The 18,310-nt window shown below is 36.1% G+C and overlaps 1 long non-coding RNA gene across 1 annotated transcript in view; it reads left to right on the top strand.

Annotated features, from left to right (window-relative positions):
- LOC150097579 (uncharacterized) overlaps window positions 1–2,535 on the top strand; it is a 29,651-nt gene extending 27,116 nt beyond the window's left edge. Inside the window, exon 2 of the long non-coding RNA XR_016549675.1 lies at window positions 1,379–2,535. This is a non-coding gene — a long non-coding RNA (uncharacterized LOC150097579). The remainder of the gene's footprint in view (window positions 1–1,378) is intronic.
- The last annotated feature ends 15,775 nt before the right edge of the window (window positions 2,536–18,310 follow it).

The following is an 18,310-nucleotide window of genomic DNA, read 5'->3' as shown; positions in this document are numbered from 1 at the left end:
TAAAAATATAATTCAAAATATGTATATACAAATGCATCAAATGTGAAATTTCATTTCGCATTTGATGCATTTGTATATACATATTTTGAATTATAGAATATAAGCAAAAGTATCTCTTACTTTAAAAATTGGAGCATAATATCTGAATTATGCAGAAAATATATACATATAATTTAAATCATAACTGTTAATTTGATTTTGCAATGACCAATTATACAGGGAAACCAAGAAAGTGAAAGTGCAAAAACAGTAATTACTATATAAAGAAAAAAATTTAGTGACATGATTAAAGAATTTCATGTTATTTTCTATAAAGCAAAGTCGATTAACTGCATCCTAAAGGAAATCTGTGAAGTATTATTCGATTTCGATGATTTTGAACAAAAATAAAAATAATATAATCTGGAATGTCTGCAGCCGGTTTTCTTTTTTTTTTTTTTAATAATATTTCAAATACTTATCGTGCATTAAGTTATTCGAGAACAAAGGAAATGTTTTATGGAGTAAGCGATTAGAAAAAATTAGTGCAAAAAAAATTAAAAATGAAATTGGTTCTCCAAGGTAAGGCATTATTTAAGTGAAGAAATTATGGAAGGATCTTTATTTTGTCCAGGCATTAAAATTGTATTGTACAATAAAAAGAGAAAACAAAAATATAAATAATTTCTATATTTTTAGTCTATCCAATATAACTAAGATCCAGTTACTCAGCATGGAACAAGGAACTGTGTTTCTTGTTATAGGCAACTGAGAAACAGCTATGAACGTGAGATAATCCTATCAAGTGTTCTCTTCAGTGTGAGGGTTTATCACATCTAAACGGCATCACGGCAAATTGCACTTCTTATCCATGTTCTTTCAACAGGTGGGCTGAATCAAATCCAGAATTAGCTGGACGTCTATAGATGTCCTGGACGTTTGGGAGGTTAAAATGCTTGCCCTGCTGTGAGGAGAGATTCAGAGTTTGTTATTTTCAGAATTTGGTTGATTGGTGGTAAAGAGATGATTTGATAGACATTAAGGTGATTTTATAGGATAGATGCTGATTTTTCTTTATATGTAAGGAGGGGGAGAGAACTGAGAGAGGGTCATCCTTGGAATTTGAAGTATCAGGGATATAAGAACTTGATTTTTTGTAGTATGAGTGGATTGGGTTGGTAGCAGAAGTTGATACATCGCCAATGAATGAATTTAAGGAGATATGATTGATATTGTATGAATAACAGTGAGTCTTAAACTCTTGAATTGTTTATATAATAATAATAATATAAAAGAATCGGTGAGGGGGGGGATAGTTAAGTGCAGTACTTGATATGTTTGTGTACTTTGCTAATGTCATTTAAAATGAGTATTTATTTCATATTTCTCTGTATTTTAGGTGAGATCATTTTAATCTCATGGCTTGGAGAAAGGATGAAGTTTCGTCAAAGAATTGCCTGGTTATTGTTGTTTATTTATCTTGGCCTTTCTCTTATAACTGTGTACTACCTGTTTGAACTAAGTGATCAATACAACATTTTAACCTTGGAGCATACTAAACTCTATCATTCTTCAAAATCTGCTTCAAGTTCCACATGGATGTTCTTATGGCAGCACCTCCCTGATGTTCCTTTCTTCTTGTGGATACTTCTGTTTGCTATCCCTTATCTACAAGTTTTCTGCTGCTTGTATTTATGTACTAAACAAGAACCAAAAGAACATCTCTTATCGTGTTTTGTGCCTTTGTTTGGATGTCTTAAGATAGTCATTTGTAATGTCAGACCAAAAATGGCCACATCAGAAGAAAAGCCGATGGAAACAAATTTTGATTGTAAATATAGTGGAATTGTTAAAGATATCATTGGCTTTATGGCAATTAGAAATTCTGAATCTATTCAGGACTGTGATAAAAATCCAAGTGTATAATGAAAAAAAAAATACTGCAAATCCTATTGTGGTTGAGATATAAAAACTCATCTTATTAAGATGTGAAACTGCAACAAACAGCAAATGAATTGAACCAGATTTTTAGTCCATGTGTACATGAACTTCAGAAGTCTCCAGACTTAAAATGAATAGTCCATTTACTTCTATAATATGCCAAAGTTATGCTGTTTTTCATTGTTTTTGTTTTATTTACTAAACTGTTTTAAATTTTTGCAAAACTTATTTTCTTAATTTTACATATGTTTGCATATTTTCATGTATCATGTACTTGAATGGTACTTAAACAGCTGGAGCAATATTCTGCAGAATAATGTTACTCCAGCTGTTAATTTTGAAGTGCATATGATTAGTATATACCGTAGTACTGTTTTTTGCCTGTTTTCTTCTAAATAAGATCAGATCATGACTTTACTCATAAAATACAATAATTTCTTAGCAATATTTTATGCATTATCATATAGAGATATTGAAAATAAGCTGTTCCTAGCTCTGCATATATTATCTAATAAGTATCATGTTTTGCTTTAAAAATGATTTTCATGTACTGATTCTATTATATTTTTAAATCTCTGATAGCTAAATAAAATGTGCATATTCAGTTAAACGCAATGAGTGGTAATCGCTCTTTTCTGTTTGTCTAGTTTTATTTTCATTTTTACTCAAGAGCTTGAATGAAAATAAATAAATAAATACACTATATTAAAAATACTATATAAAAATATCATTCAGATCATTCCCATTCCTTTATAGACGTGAATCAACAGAATACATTGAACATTGATACTGTCTCATACAAAGATTGACTTTTGAATCCTGTTTGTTATTTTTTAATACATTTGTTAACAGGCAAAGAAACTGCATAATAGCATGACCAAAGTAATTGATAATTTTTTACTGCTTTCAAGGATAAGTAAATTAAAATAATTATGTCTAAATTCCAAAATTTTATAATTTGGAAACCAAACTTTTATAATCATAATTTAAATTTTATTCACAGAACTTTTGATTAGCTGCTTATTATTATATTAACATAACGATCTAATTATAACACAGCAGAAGAAAGTTGGATAGTTTATTCAGTTAAGCCAAATAAAGAAATTAGGATACTTTGTGCCAAAAAAATAAATAATAATAATTAATAAATAGCAGTAATAATAAGGCCTTGATCAGGCTACACAAAATGGACTACTGTGCACAGATTGTTGCCAATTTTAGTTTTCACAGGGAATGGAATTTAAACACAATAGGAACCTTCTCTGAAACCTAGAGAGTCTCCAGAGAAAGTTCACTAAGTCAGTGTCAGGTGAAATATGTGACATGAGGACAGATTGAGAAAATGCAACTTGAAGAGCCTATAGAAGATCCAGAATGATTGAGATGTATAAGTAAGTGAGGAGTTATCAGATTAATGTGGAGGAGATTTTTCATAGTGACAATGGGTAGAAGAACACGAGTCTATCTCAGGAAAGAGGGTATGAACAAGGGAGTGAGGTGCAGGTTCTTTGCATGGAGAGTGGTCGGTGAATGGAATGCACTGCATACCTGTGTGCAGTGCATTCATCTGCTGTATTTGTTTCTCACAATTTCTGAACACTCACCTGACTTCTCCACCTTCCATACCACCTGAGATTAGCTCTGCTAATGCATTCCTGGATGCTGACAATGTCAAGTTCTTTCCTAATATCCTCATTTTTAATATGATATTGCCATTGATGCCATCTGTGCACGCCTCTAATCTTTCTCAGGATTCTCATATCTGTGGTCCCTAGTCTTTGGTCAAGTGCTTTACTTCTGACCCAGCTCTCAGATCCATAAGTTAAAACTGGTTTGAACACTGTCTTGTATACAGCTAATTTAGTGTTCTGACTAATTTCTCTCTTATTCCATATGAATTTATTCAGTTGACTTCCTACTATACCAGCTTTATTGATTCTGTTGTCTATTTCCATATTTAATTTACCATCTTCACTAAAAATCGTGCCTAAGTAGCTGAAATGTTTTACTTGTTCCACAGGTTCTCCGTTCACAACACAGTTGACATTTTCAACGATTCTACCTATTTTCATTGTCTTTGTCTTTTTTAATGCTGACCTTCATACCAAATCTATTACAATAGTTATTCAATTTAGTCAGGGAATCTTGCAAACTTGATTTATTTAGAAGTATAACATCGTCCTCATAAAGCAAAGAGCTGACATTAACGTCTCCAATTTTGATATCATGCTTAATACAACTTTCCTTCATAATGTGATCCATATAGATAATGTACATCCTTGTCTCACACCAGATTTAACATTGAACCTTCTTCCTGTACTTCCATCATTTCTAACTGCTGACTTACAACTCAAAGAATAAGTATTGCTTGATATAATGCCCCATTGACACCATATAACTGTAGCGTATTGAATAGCTTCTCTCTTGGCACCTTATATGCCTTTTCCAGATCTACAAAACTCAAATAGAGATTTTTGTTATATTCCCATGACTTCCCAACTATTTGTCGTAAAGTGAAGATCTGATCCAGACAGCCTCTATTTGGCCTGAATCCAGCTTGTTCTTCACCAAGTTTTTCTTCTACAATTCTTCTCAACTGTTTCTCAAGTATACTTGCATTTATCTTACCAGGAACAATCAGTAGGGAAATACCTCTGTAATTTTCACATTCAGTTTTATTTCCCTTTTTATATATAGGTACTATGAGAGCCCTCCTCCAATCATCGGGAATTCATCCCTCTGTCTAGGCCTTCTGAACTATGCTGTGCAGCCACTGCAAGACTTTTATTCCACCATACTTAAGCATTTCTGGTCGAATATCATCTACTCTTGCTGCCTTTCCACATTTTAAGCCTTTGATGTCTTTTTCTACTTCAAGTATGGATATGTATTCCTGACTGTATCAGTGGAGTGTTGGGATTGGCTCGTGCGAGCCGGTTGTTAAAATTTTTCAAATTTAGCGAGCCGGTAGTAAATGTTTTTAAGTCGGGTTATTAAAATTCTTTACGAAAGGATAGATGATGAATAGTGGTATATACTTTTTCTCGTAAATATTTTGAAATTGCATAATAGACACATATATTATTATTATCAAAAATAAATGCATAAAGGAGAATTCTCAAAACGCAAACTCAATTTACGAATGGGAATTTTGAAACGATTTTATTTACTAAACATTGTCTGTATTCATTAAAACACAAACATGTTATCAAAATTCCCAGTTATTTGAATATTAATGCCTTATTTTTCGGCGAATTTCCAAGAACTTCCAACATTAAGTTCTTGGGAATGCAACATTGTTGCGCTATCGATAAAAACAAAAATTCGTCGCGACGGCTGCAGTTTCTGGTCATTTGATCGACTACGAGTGGTAATATTAGTGTTACATTTTTTTTTTTTTTTTTTTTTTTTTTTTTTTTTTTTTTTTTTTTTTTTGTTCAGGATTTCATTTGATAATAGGTAAGTTGTAGGTAATATAGGAAAATTTTCTTTAATATGTGTTTTTATTTCGGTTTTTTCTTCCTTTTTTTTAATAATTAAAATAATTTAAGAGTTTTGCGGTCGAAAAAGCGGATAGCTGTTAGTTGAAAAAATGAAATAGAACGAAACTTCTTAAACATTAAAAGGACAAAATTTGAAGAAGCAGAAACAAAGACATCTGAAGATACAATAGAACTTTGTGAAGAATCAATTTTTTCATAAAGCGAGCTGTTGTTAAAAATTTACCAACACACCACGGACTGTATGCCTGTTGAGTGTTTTTTACCACTGTGCTATCACTGCTTGTTTCATTTAGCAATTTCTCAAAGTAAATTACTCCATACTTCGAGGATATCTTTTTCTCCCGTTTTCATTTCACCTTTATCATCTCTAACTCCTTTTACAGCACTCTTTCCTCCATTTCTAAGCTTCTTCAACAACCTCCAGAATAACTTGCCACCTTCTTGATATTTATTTTCTATGTTCTTGCCAAAGTCCTCCCATGACTTTTATTTAGCTAGTTTTACACAGTGTTTAGCTTTCTTACATTTGTGTCTGTATTCTCAAAGCGGATCTAAACCAAGCTGACTTATTTGCCAGTAACTTTTGATATGATTGTTTCTTTTCCTTCACTGCCTAACTTCCTGTATCCACCATGGAGTTCTGATTTCTCTATCCTTGCAGACAAACTCACCACATGCCTCTTGCTGAATCAATCAAGGCTTGCCACTGAATCTCTAAAGTTTGGTTCCTGTTCTTAAACTCTAATTTTTTCTTCAATAATCTTTGTGTATTTTAGTCTAGTTCACATCTGAGAGCTGCTCAACTTTTATTCGCTTTAAAACTTTCTTACATGTTATTCTTTTCAATATGAAATTCAATTTTATCCTGTTCAAGACTAAATTAAATAGTGATCACTTCCAATTTCAAATCCTGTGTACACTGGTGTCCTGCACAAGGGAGAACACATCACTATCAACAATAACATAGTCAATGAGACTTTTCTTATTTCTTGCGTCTTCTCTCCATGTGAATTTGTGCACATTTTTATGTTGGAACATGGTGGTAGTAATAACTAGTCCATGTCCTCTGCAGAAATCCAACAAATATTTGCCATTATTATTAGCTTTGCTCTTTTCTCCAAATTTTCCCAATATATTTTTGTGTGTGACAATCATTTCCTACTCTGCTATTTAGATCCCCAATAAGGACCAACTTTTCCTTTTTCATTGTGTCAGATGCTTTCTCTAAAGCATTAAAAAATTCCTCCACTTCTACCTTAGTAGAACCCTCTGTGGGACCATAGACACAAATAAGCCTCATTGTCCAGTTCTCCATTCTGATATTTGCCCACATCACTCTACTTGAGACTTCCTGCCATTCAAGAAGATTATCCTCGTATTTAGTGTTGAATACTATGACTACTCCTTTTCCTTAATTTTCATTGCCTGAATATAACATTTTGTATTTATTGCTCAGAAAGATCTGACCAGTTTTTCTTTTTTGTTTCAGTCGCCCCTATTATGTCGATCTGGTACTTATCTAATTCCTCTGTTAGCTCCATTTCTTTGCCATTCAGGCTTCTTATGTTGATAGTACCGATTTTTAACTTTGGTGATGTTGAGTTGGGGTGTTTTTTCAGATTTGTTCCAGTAGCTGACTTTTCACTGTTCACTCTGGTTCCCTGGTGAAAATAACGGGGGCCTTGTTTAACCGGGCGACACCACAGCCAGCATGAAATTTTGTCATGTTGTACCGTGATTTTGTAATTTGGTTTAAGCCAATAAGAATTAAAATTTGGTCGGCTAAATCCCAAATTGCCAGCCCATCCTCGTTCGTTCAGTATCTAGGTAGATACCCAACAGGGTGCACCATGAGAGGGTTAGGATAGGACATTAGGTCAGAAGCCCTGGTCAGTTCTCCACATTCCTTTAAGGCTATGTGGAGGTCTCTCAGTTATACTGCTTGAACCTTAAACACCCCTCTAAGATTGCTTAAGTTTATAATCAGACAATGTGAAATGCTTTTGCAAAAGCTATAATCTATGTGTGTGTATACACACATACATACAGGTAATGGACAAAAAAAATGGAAACAGTGACGTGTTTCAATTAAAATATGGGGTTGGTGTGCCATGGGCATCTAGTACACCCTGTAATATTTAAGGGAGAGACTATCAGTGCTTGGAACTCAACAGGAGGAATTTTGCACCATTCATCCAACATAAACTGGATCGATTTGCCTATATTCTTTGGAGGTTGGAAACATTGCATGAGAGCTCACTCCAAAGTGCCCCCATATAGGATTTAAGTGGTGATTAGGATGGCCATGGCAGACAGGGTACCTCACTCATCGGCCGCAAACCACTAGGTGACCATATTTGATCGATGAATTGGAGTATTATCTTGTTGAAACGTGGCTCGCTTTATAGTAGAAACATGTTTACATGGGATGAAGATGATCACATGATTGAAAGATAACATACAGCATCCACTTTGCCTTCCAACACAGGAAGGCAAAGCGGATCCAAACCATGCATGCCATGAGAATGCATCTCAGACCATTATAAAACCACCAAAACCTTTCCCAGTTGCAATCAGACACTCTGGCTGATAAGCATCCTTTGGCTGATGCCACAGATATTCGTCCATTTGCAGAAAGTTCTCACTTTTTTTTGCAAAAACGTGGATTCATTGAATCATATCGCATCCTTCCACTGTTGTGTAGTCCACTGCCTGTGATCTTTGCACCATTGGATGTGATGAAGGGAGTGATCAAAGGGTTGTGAAAGGCATCCTGACCATCATATCCAACTCTGTGAAGTTTCCCAGGCAGAGTTTTTGTTGAAATGGGTTTCTCACTATAGGTGTTGGAATTTTTCACACAATTGCTCATTCACCTGTTTTTCGTGGTACAGCGCACTAATGCTTGAACATCCCTCTCTTACAGTAAGCACTTTCGTTTACTGTTTCATTTTGCTGATGTTTGTCCTGTTGGCTGCCATGATGACATAACCTTAGAGACTGTTCTTCGACTAATATGCACTTTCAGCTGTTCTGGTCACAGATGTAGCTCTCAGCCTGGCTCCAACAAACATGCCCCTTTCAACGTCACTGAGGTGCTCTCTGGATTCCATTCTAACATGCAATAAACAACAGCAGGCTTCCATTTATATACATGGCCTTAGGAATGTTTGGAGTACATTTACATAATCAACTGCATCTGTGTTTGGTGCATTAGATGCATTACAACTACCAATAGCTCAACGTTTCCGTTTTTTTGTCCATTACCTGTACAGTATATATTATTATTATTTCATGACACCTCCAAGGAGTCGAAAGACTCATCTAGGGACACCCACTCTACAACTTTACGTCTCCATCACTTTCATCCGTCTTCATCATCTACACCAGTGCCATCTACTGCCCACCACCACCTCTAGTATTTTTGTCTGTAAATGGTGTGTCCTGAAGGCCGATTTGTCTGTATGTGGGATGAAAATCCGTTTCCGGGAGAAAAAAAAAATCCTGCTATCTCTGCATGAGATCAGCTAACTCACCTTCAATTGGAAAAACCCATGTATAAAGATTCCTCCCGTCACGACGAGAATCAGACTTGGACCCTTTTCAATCGAATGGCGCAACGTATCGTCGTTCTTCCAATTGCGTTACAGAGGCTCTAAAAAAAAACGTCCTCTAGTCAGCGACTAGAGGTGAACTTAGAATCGATATTGTTTTTCATCTATTACATTTTTAGTTGCTAGAGCCTGTGTAGCTCAGTGAAAGCAGTGTTTACACTCCTCAGTGCTTAACCGCCCACTGTAATCGCCGACTAGAGGTACTTTTTCTAAGCCTTTTTTCGATTCGTTCCCGAGTTAGTCGATCTCTGGCACAGGCAAGCGAGTTTTTTTCCCGGAAACTCGGAGTTTTCGTCCCTTAAACGCAAGAAAATCGGCACCGTAGAACCCACACTATTTTCAGACATTAAAAATATTGTGTTAGGGTTAGGTATCACGAGATGTCGGTACTTGTTAGCCGTCTCTTCACTGCGTCCTGCTTAATTAGTGATAGCCTTCAGCCAGATATCTCTGATTTTCCCCAGTGGAGATTGAACTGCCCACTCAGTCTCCTATTTTGACATCTGTTCAGAATTATTCTAAGAAATATTTTGAAAGCATTGTCCCTTAAGTTATCTGTTCTATAATTAGTGCATCTCAGAGAATTTGGCTTTTTTGGTATTGGAATAATTATTGAGTTTTCCATAATTTTCGGCGATACCACAATCATGTATTAAGTTAAATTTTTTATTAGTTAGTTGATACCATTATCTCTTAATTTTTTATCTTTTCATTTGCAATTAAATCTGAACATGATACTTTATTTTATTTTTCTTTAAGTGCTTTTCATACTTCAGTTAAAATTAGAGCGCCATCTATTTTATTCTAATTCGTTTCTAGATCTTGCCTGTTGTCTTTAATATATTTCTTCCACTGTTTTAGGACGTCCCCTTTTTTGTTTTTTATACATTTGAGTTGCTTGTTCCTTTTCTTTCCTGTAAGTTCCTTTAATGTGTTTTGTAAAGTCATGGAGAGAGTCTAGATCTTTAGTTTCGTGACACTTGCCATCAACCATATTTCTGTTGCCTCCTTACATTTTGAATTATTTCTTATAAAATAATATATATTGCAACCCTAAATATTCTGAACTTTTTTCCTCGAGTTGTGCAAAAGGTTTATGCTGGCCATTGATTGTACATAACATAATATAATATATATTACATTTTACAAAAATTGCAACCCTAAATATTCTGGTCTCCCCCCCCCCTCCCGAATTGTACAAAATGTTTATACTGGATTGATTATTCATAATATAATGTATATTACATTCTACAAAAAAAAAAAAAAAAAAAATCCCTGAATTATAATCGTTTGGTTGTCAGTTTTTCCCTTGACATTTTTCACCTTTTCCTAGTTTGGTCTTTTGAGGATGAGAAGCTAGGAAACAGCATTCCGATTATGTCTTGCAATATTCAAGGGAATGAAGATGGTCTCATGAAAAAGTTTCTGAAATGATTTCAGTGCACTCAACATGAGTATGAACAGAATTTTTTAATAAAGCACTAAGATCAATAGACACGCTGAAGCCTTTTACAGTACACACCAGACGAAATTCATGAACAACAGATAATATAGAATTATAATTATCTGGTGGGTTCTTTTACATCAGTAGATTGCAAAAACTTGATTCCCTACTATTGGCAGTTTCCTTCTATACGATTCGTCCCAAAGTCACGATTACATTCAATGGTCCTGGGTATTCTTCAGCGTAGCGTTTCAAGACTACATCAAGCTGGAGGAGTAATAATGTATTTAAATATTGTAGAAGTGGGAACTCTGGGACTTTCTGCGATCATAGCAGAATAGTACTAGTTTGTTTAGGTTTCCAATTGCACAATCTGATGGTTAGCAAAATCGTAAAAGATGATAATCTTTTTCATCACTTTGCTTAAGCATAGTCTTCTTACAAGAAGGAGAAAGATTTGTTATGGCTGGTAACCCATATTTTGAATAAATATGGATTACAATACTTTTATGGGAACAGTCAAAAATTATGAACTGTCATAATACAGTATCATTTAGAAAGCGCAAATCTATAGGATTCCAGAGGAAAAAAAAAACTGCTCGTTGAGCAGAATCTCTATTACAAAGAAATTAATTTCTGACGAGAATCTTCAAAGATCAAAAATCACTGGATAGAGAAACCTTAATCAAAAACACTATATATTAAGATGCGAACGGCTGAACTCCTGGACAGAGTTAATGAAAAGTAGTGCAATAGCAAATCAACTTTGATGCTGAAGATTGAATTCTCCTAAGTTTTCGATCAATTTTAAAACTTTTGTTTCAATGCAGTTATTTAGATATGAAATGATGGATTTATAATATCATCTTTCTTTAATTTTACTAAGCCAAGTTGCATCCTTTTAAAATTTTCTTTCAATTGTTATCATTTGCATTAGTTTTTCAGATACATTTAATGTTCCTATTTATTACGCTATTACGTTAACTAGTACGCTAGCCACTCGGCCGGCCTGGCTGGCCGAGTGGTTAGCGCATCCGCTTTCCAGTCAAAAGGCTGCGGGCTCGAATTCTGCCGTGGGCATAGATGTGTGTCTTTGGAAAAACTAGTGCTAGTGGTGGTAGGCGGTAGATGGCGTTGGTAGTTGCGGTCATTTGGTGGATTGAGTGGTGGAGACGGCGCTGTAGAGCAGGCGCCTTCCCTCGATGAGTCTTTTGGACTCCCTGGAGGTGTCAAATAATAATAATAAATAATTATTTTTAATTACAGATGGTTATGTCTGAAGTTTCAGTCATCCGAGTATATTCGTCTGAGAAATGTGAAACTCTTGCATCAACTTAAAACATAAAATGCTTGGAAAGAGGTCAACGGACACCCCAATGGGCAAGGGGAATCTTGTCATGTAATGAGGCACGTGTTTGTAGCCAGTATAAATTGGAGGAATATGGATTTGAAAGAGGAATTGTCATAGGATGCCATTTGCAGGCCTATCTGTTTGGCAAATTGGGCCATCCCAGGTCAACAATCAGTGATACCATACTGAGATGGAAGTGCAGAGTGTTAACTGCAAGTGCTGCTGGCAGTGGACGTTCCACCATACTCACTGAACGTGACCTACGAAGGATATGTAAAAACAGCCATTCGTCGACCGACATTTTGAATGTCAAGTTCTGTGCATTCAACGAATCTGCACATGAACATTCAGAATCGAGGCTCGCAACATGTTTCCATGGTGGAAACGAAATATGCAATCTGAATAATCCCACATTACACGAACCAACATGCTGAATCATCTTCAGTGGTGCAAAGAAGATGTACAGTATTGTGACGTGAGAGCTCGGAAAGCTTTGTTATGAAGAGAGAAATCATGCTACATCCTCTATAAGCAGATGGACACGTGTGGCGAATACTTATGTAACATCCCTTACCAGAGTAATAATCCCAACTATGAAATTTAGAGGTGGAGTTGTGATGGTATGGTCCTGTTTCTTCTGGTTTGGACTCCGACCTCTGTGGTGCCACAAACATTGAACTCAAAGAGGTATCTGAACATTTTGGATAATACAATGGTTTCTTCTTTGTAGCATTTCTAGGAAATGACCACAACCCTATTGAATATCTGTGGGATGAGGTCAAGGGACGTCCGCCCCAAAATAGTCCAGGACCTCATTATAATGCCTACAGGAAGAATGGTCCCAAAATCTTATTGATCGTTATCGTACGCTTTGGAAAGTATGCCCCATGGCATTGCTGCAGTCATTGCAGAGAAAGGAGCTCTTAAGTTGGGTGCCATGGCTGTTTGTTGTTCACACTATGGTGTCTGTTGACTTCTTTCAAAGCAGTACTGGAATCCGAGTATTGGAATATGCTGGAGTGGGCTTGCGCGAGCCTGTTGTTAAATGTTAATTTATAGAGTGGCACGCACTTGAAACCAGAATGGTCAGTGGAATTCTTGCAATAGGTGATGCAGAAAATCCAGCATGAAGCGTCCTGTATTTTGGCAACCTTTGTGCTTCTTTCCCCCCTCCGCTATTCCCGCACTGCAACCTGTGTAGTGATTATCTCCTCTAGCAATTTTACAAGAATGGGAAAACGGATGTCCTCCCTAAAACTGGTTTTTTTCACCTCGTAACTCAAGAAAATCGACCGTGGAACCAATATTTGAGACATTAGTACAAAGATTGAAAGTTTTTTCACTAGGATATAAATTGAATTAAAGATGCTAAGAATTATATTCTTGTTTAATTCAAGTGTAAGCAAAGTTTGCGTGTGTGAAGTAAGTTCATGACTGGTCTACTTGTATATAGAGGCTAACATTCATTCCTTAGCATCCCAGAGATGCAAAAACAGCGTTGTGGATGTATATAATGCTATACATTATGGGAAGAGCCATTGCTAAGTTGGTAAAGGTAGAAACAGGTTGGTTTCTACCTTTATCGAGAATGCTATTAAGGTGCTGCTTCTCCAAAAAACTGAGTGATCTAAAAGTGCACTCTAAATCTTACTGAGTAATCTAAAGGATTACTATTAAACCGATGACTTCTGACTTGAAACAATTCAAGACAGGAAACTGAGCAGCGAATCCTCTGTGACAGCCAAAATTCTCCAAGTAGCAAGCAAGCAACCCCTAAAATAAGCATTATTAAATGTCATTAGTGGAGCCAGACGAAGAAGACATACCAAGGTTTAAGTAATAGAGAAATCATGTACAAGTAATGAAAAGCTGCAACACCTTATTATACTCCGGATTAGAGTTAATTGCTTAAAATTTCACTTGGTTATAAATTAAAGATACCAAGAAATTATATCCTTGTTTAATCCTTTATGTGTGTAATATCTGGGATATTAAGAAAATTAATGTGAATCCTCTATATAAAAGTAGCCTAGTCTTGAAGATACTTCACATGCAAACTTTGCTCACACTTGGATAAAGGATTAAACAAGATTATAATTTGTGGCATCTTTAATACAGCGTTTGGGACCACATAATGGTGGCACTTATCTTCCTCTCTTAACCGGATGATGTTTATAATTAGTGACAGTTTGGGGCTGGCTATCTTTGATTGGTTACTAATGCACATTTAACTTTTCTCTTTCTCCAAAAGTCAAATTCTCAAAAAAAAAAAAAAAAATCAGCTAACGCATTTTATTCCCTTATAGGGAGTAGGTGAGGCCTTTATACCCTATCTAGCTTTTGGAGACTGAGTGACCAGTTCAATATCCGCCGGTAGCTAATTAGAGATAGCTGGCCCATGTCTATCAATAATTATAGTAGCTGCCAATGAAGAGGCTTTCAAACAAGTGCCGCCATCTCTTGGTACCTAACACTAACAAGATATGTTATTCTCTGAAATAGTTAGATGGCTAAAACGGCATCTACTCCTTAGCAGGATTTATTTTATTATATTCAACAAACATGTACTTAATTGTGCGTGGGCCACTTCTTAAGGTAATAGTATTCCCATGCTCAATATTTGTTAAAGATTTTGCGTTTCTGGAATTGTCATGAACCTAATAAGATCATTACCTAATTAGAATATGTGGAAATTTGTAAAATGACGAAACGTGAAATTAGATCATATCATATGCCAGCAAAGATTGGTCAACTGATAGAACCTCTGCTACTGGCTCGCAAAAAGTTAAGCAAGTTTGAGCGCGGTTAATAGTTGGAAGGGATTAAATCGTTCGATGCTGTTGGCACACACTCTCTGTCTCTCGATGAGTCTTTGGACTCCCTGGAGGTGTCACATAATAATAATAATAATAATAATAATAATAATAATAATAGGAAAACAATAGTATCCTAAGACGAACATTATCAGTTGGAACAAAGGAAATAGCTTCTGTAAGAGGAAAAAATGGTGAATTTAAAAAAAAAAATAGAGATGCAATAATCAAAAGAATTCAGAAATTTTATACTGAACTCTGAAGACAAAGACCGAGACATCCAAGAATGATCTATGGATAACTCGAGTGAGGAAGAACACGATACCCCTGAGATCTTACAAGGTGAAGTGGAAATGGCACTGTGGGAAATGAAGATTGGAAATGCCCCAGGGGAAGATGGAATTATGGTAGACTTCTTAAAACTGGGAGGAAGCCCTGTCATCAAACAGCTGACTAAACTCTTTAATAAATGTCTAAAACAGAGAAAAATTCCAAGAAATTGGAACAATTCACTTCTAATGTTAATTTTTAAAAAGGGCAATAAGGAAGAAATTAAAAACTATATACCTATAAGTCTACTCCCCACCATATATAAAATCTTCACAAAAATTATAAATAATAGAATAAAATCTAAACTAGAGGGAATGCAATCCTGAAAACAAGATGGATTTAGAAAGAATTACAATACTTTGGACCATATTCACACATTAAGACAACTCATTGAAAAATCAATTGAATACAATAAACCATTATGTCTGACCTAGATAGACTACGAAAAAGCAGTTGATTCAGTTAAAATACCTACAACACTAAAAGCACTTGAAACCCAGGGAACTGAGAAACCATATTTTGAAACACTAAAACATATTTACAATAATGCATCTTCTGTAATTAAATAATATAAAAACAGTGAAAAGTTCCCAATCCAAAAAGGCATCTGGCAAGGCGACACCATATCTCACAAATTATTTAGAGCTGCACTAGAGGAAGTCTTTAAATGCTTTGATTGGGAAACAAAAGGAATAAACATAGATGGAGAAAAGCTGCATCATCTTAAATTTGCAAATGATATTGTCCTAATAGCAGATAATCTTGAAGATCTGGAAGAAAGGCTAAATTAGCTAATTGAAGCCTCCAGAGTAATTGGATTAAAAATAAATAGAGAAAAAACAAAAATGATGATGAATAAATACATAAACCATAGAACTGTCAAAGCTGAAAACCATGAAATAGAACAAGTTACTTCCTATGTATATTTGGGCCAATTGTTATCCTTAGAGGATTGCCAAAGAAAAGAGATTGAATGAAGAATTCACCTTGGATGGATAGTTTACGGGAAAATGAGAGACATATTTAGAAGTGCTATCCCTATGAGTCTAAAAAGGAAAGCTTTCGACCAGTACATACTTCCTGTCCTAACATGCGGAGGAGAAACATGGACTTTAACAGAATCCCTAAACCAAAAGCTCAGAACAATACAACGTCGCATGGAGAGAAGTATGCTAAAATAACATTGAGATAGAAAGACAAATACCCTGATAAGATCTCAAGCAGGTATCATGGATATTGTAAAATACATTAAAGAGGCTAAGTAGAGAAGGGCTGGCCATATTGCCAGATGCAGTGATGGGAGAGGGACCAAGAAAACAACAGAGTGGAGACCAATGGATGGAGCAAGACAAAAAGGAAGACTGAGAAGAAGGTGGAGGGATGAACTGGAACATTTTGCAGGAGTGAGATGGAGGGGAGAGGCAGAAAACCGAGTAGTCTGAAAATCATGGGGGAGACCATCCAGAAATGGACAGAACCAAAAGGTTAAAGAGAAAGATTACCATGCTCAATATATGATAAAGATTTCGCGTTTCTGGAATTGTCATGAACTTAATAAGATCATTACCCTACGAAGAAGAGGCTCAGGTAAAATTAAGTGGATCCTTGCCAATAATCGAATTTATACTTTTGGGGTCGTAATTCTCATTGCTATAGATAGATACCAGGATAAGAGTGAAAGAGAGGAGAATATTTGTCTTTCAGAGACGCTAGGAAGGAATTTAGTTTACGAACTAGACTGAAAGAAACTTGTAGCTCGATTTTGGTGTTTACAATATCTCTTGTTCATGTGGCCTTTGTTATTATAGGCAGACAAGTGGTTCTCCTCAGATTTGTTTAGTCGGTCACGCGCTATCCACTAGATGTTACATTTCAATGTGTAATTATAAAAAAAATCAGCTAACGCTTTTTATTCCCATATAGGGAGTAGGTGAGGCGTTTTATTAGCCCTATCTAACTTTTGGAGACTGAGTGGGCAGTTCAATCTGCACTGGTAGCCAATCAGAGATAGGTGGCCGAAGGCTATCACTAATTAATCGGCACGCAGTGAAGAAGGTGGCTAGTAAGTGCCGCCATCTGGTGGTCCCTAACCCTAACACAATATATTTAATGTCTGAAAATAGCGTGTGTTCGACGGCGATTTTCTTGAGTTTACAGGACGAAAAAACCCGAGTTTCCGGGAGGAAAACCCGCTAGCCCGTGCCAGAGATCGACTAACTCTGGAACCGGTCGAGAAAAGGCTTAGAAAAAGTTCCTCTAGTCGGCAACTAGATTCGAACGCCTTTCGTCGTGCGGTCAAGCGCTGTAGAATGCAAATGCCACTTCTACTGAGCTACATAGGCTCTACTATGTGTAATTATCAAAATCAGCTAACTCCTTTTTATTCCCATACATAGAGAGTAGGTGAAGCCGTTTAGCCTTATCTAACTTTTGGAGACTGACTGGGCAGTTCAATCTCCACTGGTACCCAATCAGAGATAGCTGGTTCAAGGCTATCACTAATTTCCAGGCATTCAGTGAAGAGCGACGGTTCAACAAATGCCACCATCTCGTGGTCCCTAACCCTAACACTCGCATTTAATGTCTGAAATAATGTGGGTTCTGCGGTCGATTTTCCTGCTTTTATGGGAAGAAAAATCCGAGTTTCCGGGAGAAAAAACCCGCTTGTCCGTGCTAGAGATCGACTAACTCAGGAACCGGTCGAAAAAAAGCTTAGAAAAATTTCTTCTAGTCGCCGACTAGATTTGAAACCAAGAAGTCATCGTTCGTGGGGTTAAGCGCCGTGGTGTGCAAACACCACATTCACTGAGCTACACAGCCTCTTTGTGTAATTATTAATGAAGATTTAATAAGGTATGTTTAGTATGAGTAATCACGGAAAAATGTTTTATTTGGCCTTTGTATTCAATTATCAAGTGACTACCAACAGTGGCTTGTTTTCATAAAGCTTTCTTCATCTCTGATAGCAGGAGAAAAGCGTCTTCGATTTCTCTTTTTTCTGTTCTATTTTGTTTTTGAACCTATTGGAGGGATTAGGATCATTCCTGCCATTGGAGGGATTAGAACCATTCCTCCAACTTTTTCCACCTTCATAGAGAGTTCAAAAACTTCTTTATCTAGAGATTATTACCATGACATAGTGTGTCATGTTCAAAGGTGTTGCGTACGTATCTATGAAAACTTGTGATAAAGATGTTTTTAACGCATTCCGCGATACAAAAATTAATATCCAACCTTATCTCCTAAAACTCATCGCGAGAGCGTACTCTACTCAACTTTAACACACATCTCACCGTCTCCCTTACTACTTAATCCTCCATCAGCTGCTGGCTACC

The sequence above is a fragment of the Typopeltis vanoorti genome, chromosome 17, assembly GCF_054136105.1.
Source record: "Typopeltis vanoorti isolate ZY-2024b chromosome 17, IOZ_Tvanoo_1.0, whole genome shotgun sequence".
NCBI lineage: Eukaryota > Metazoa > Arthropoda > Arachnida > Uropygi > Thelyphonidae > Typopeltis > Typopeltis vanoorti.
The sequence above is the reverse complement of the archived record's forward strand: the minus strand, read 5'-3'. Positions and strand labels throughout refer to the sequence as shown.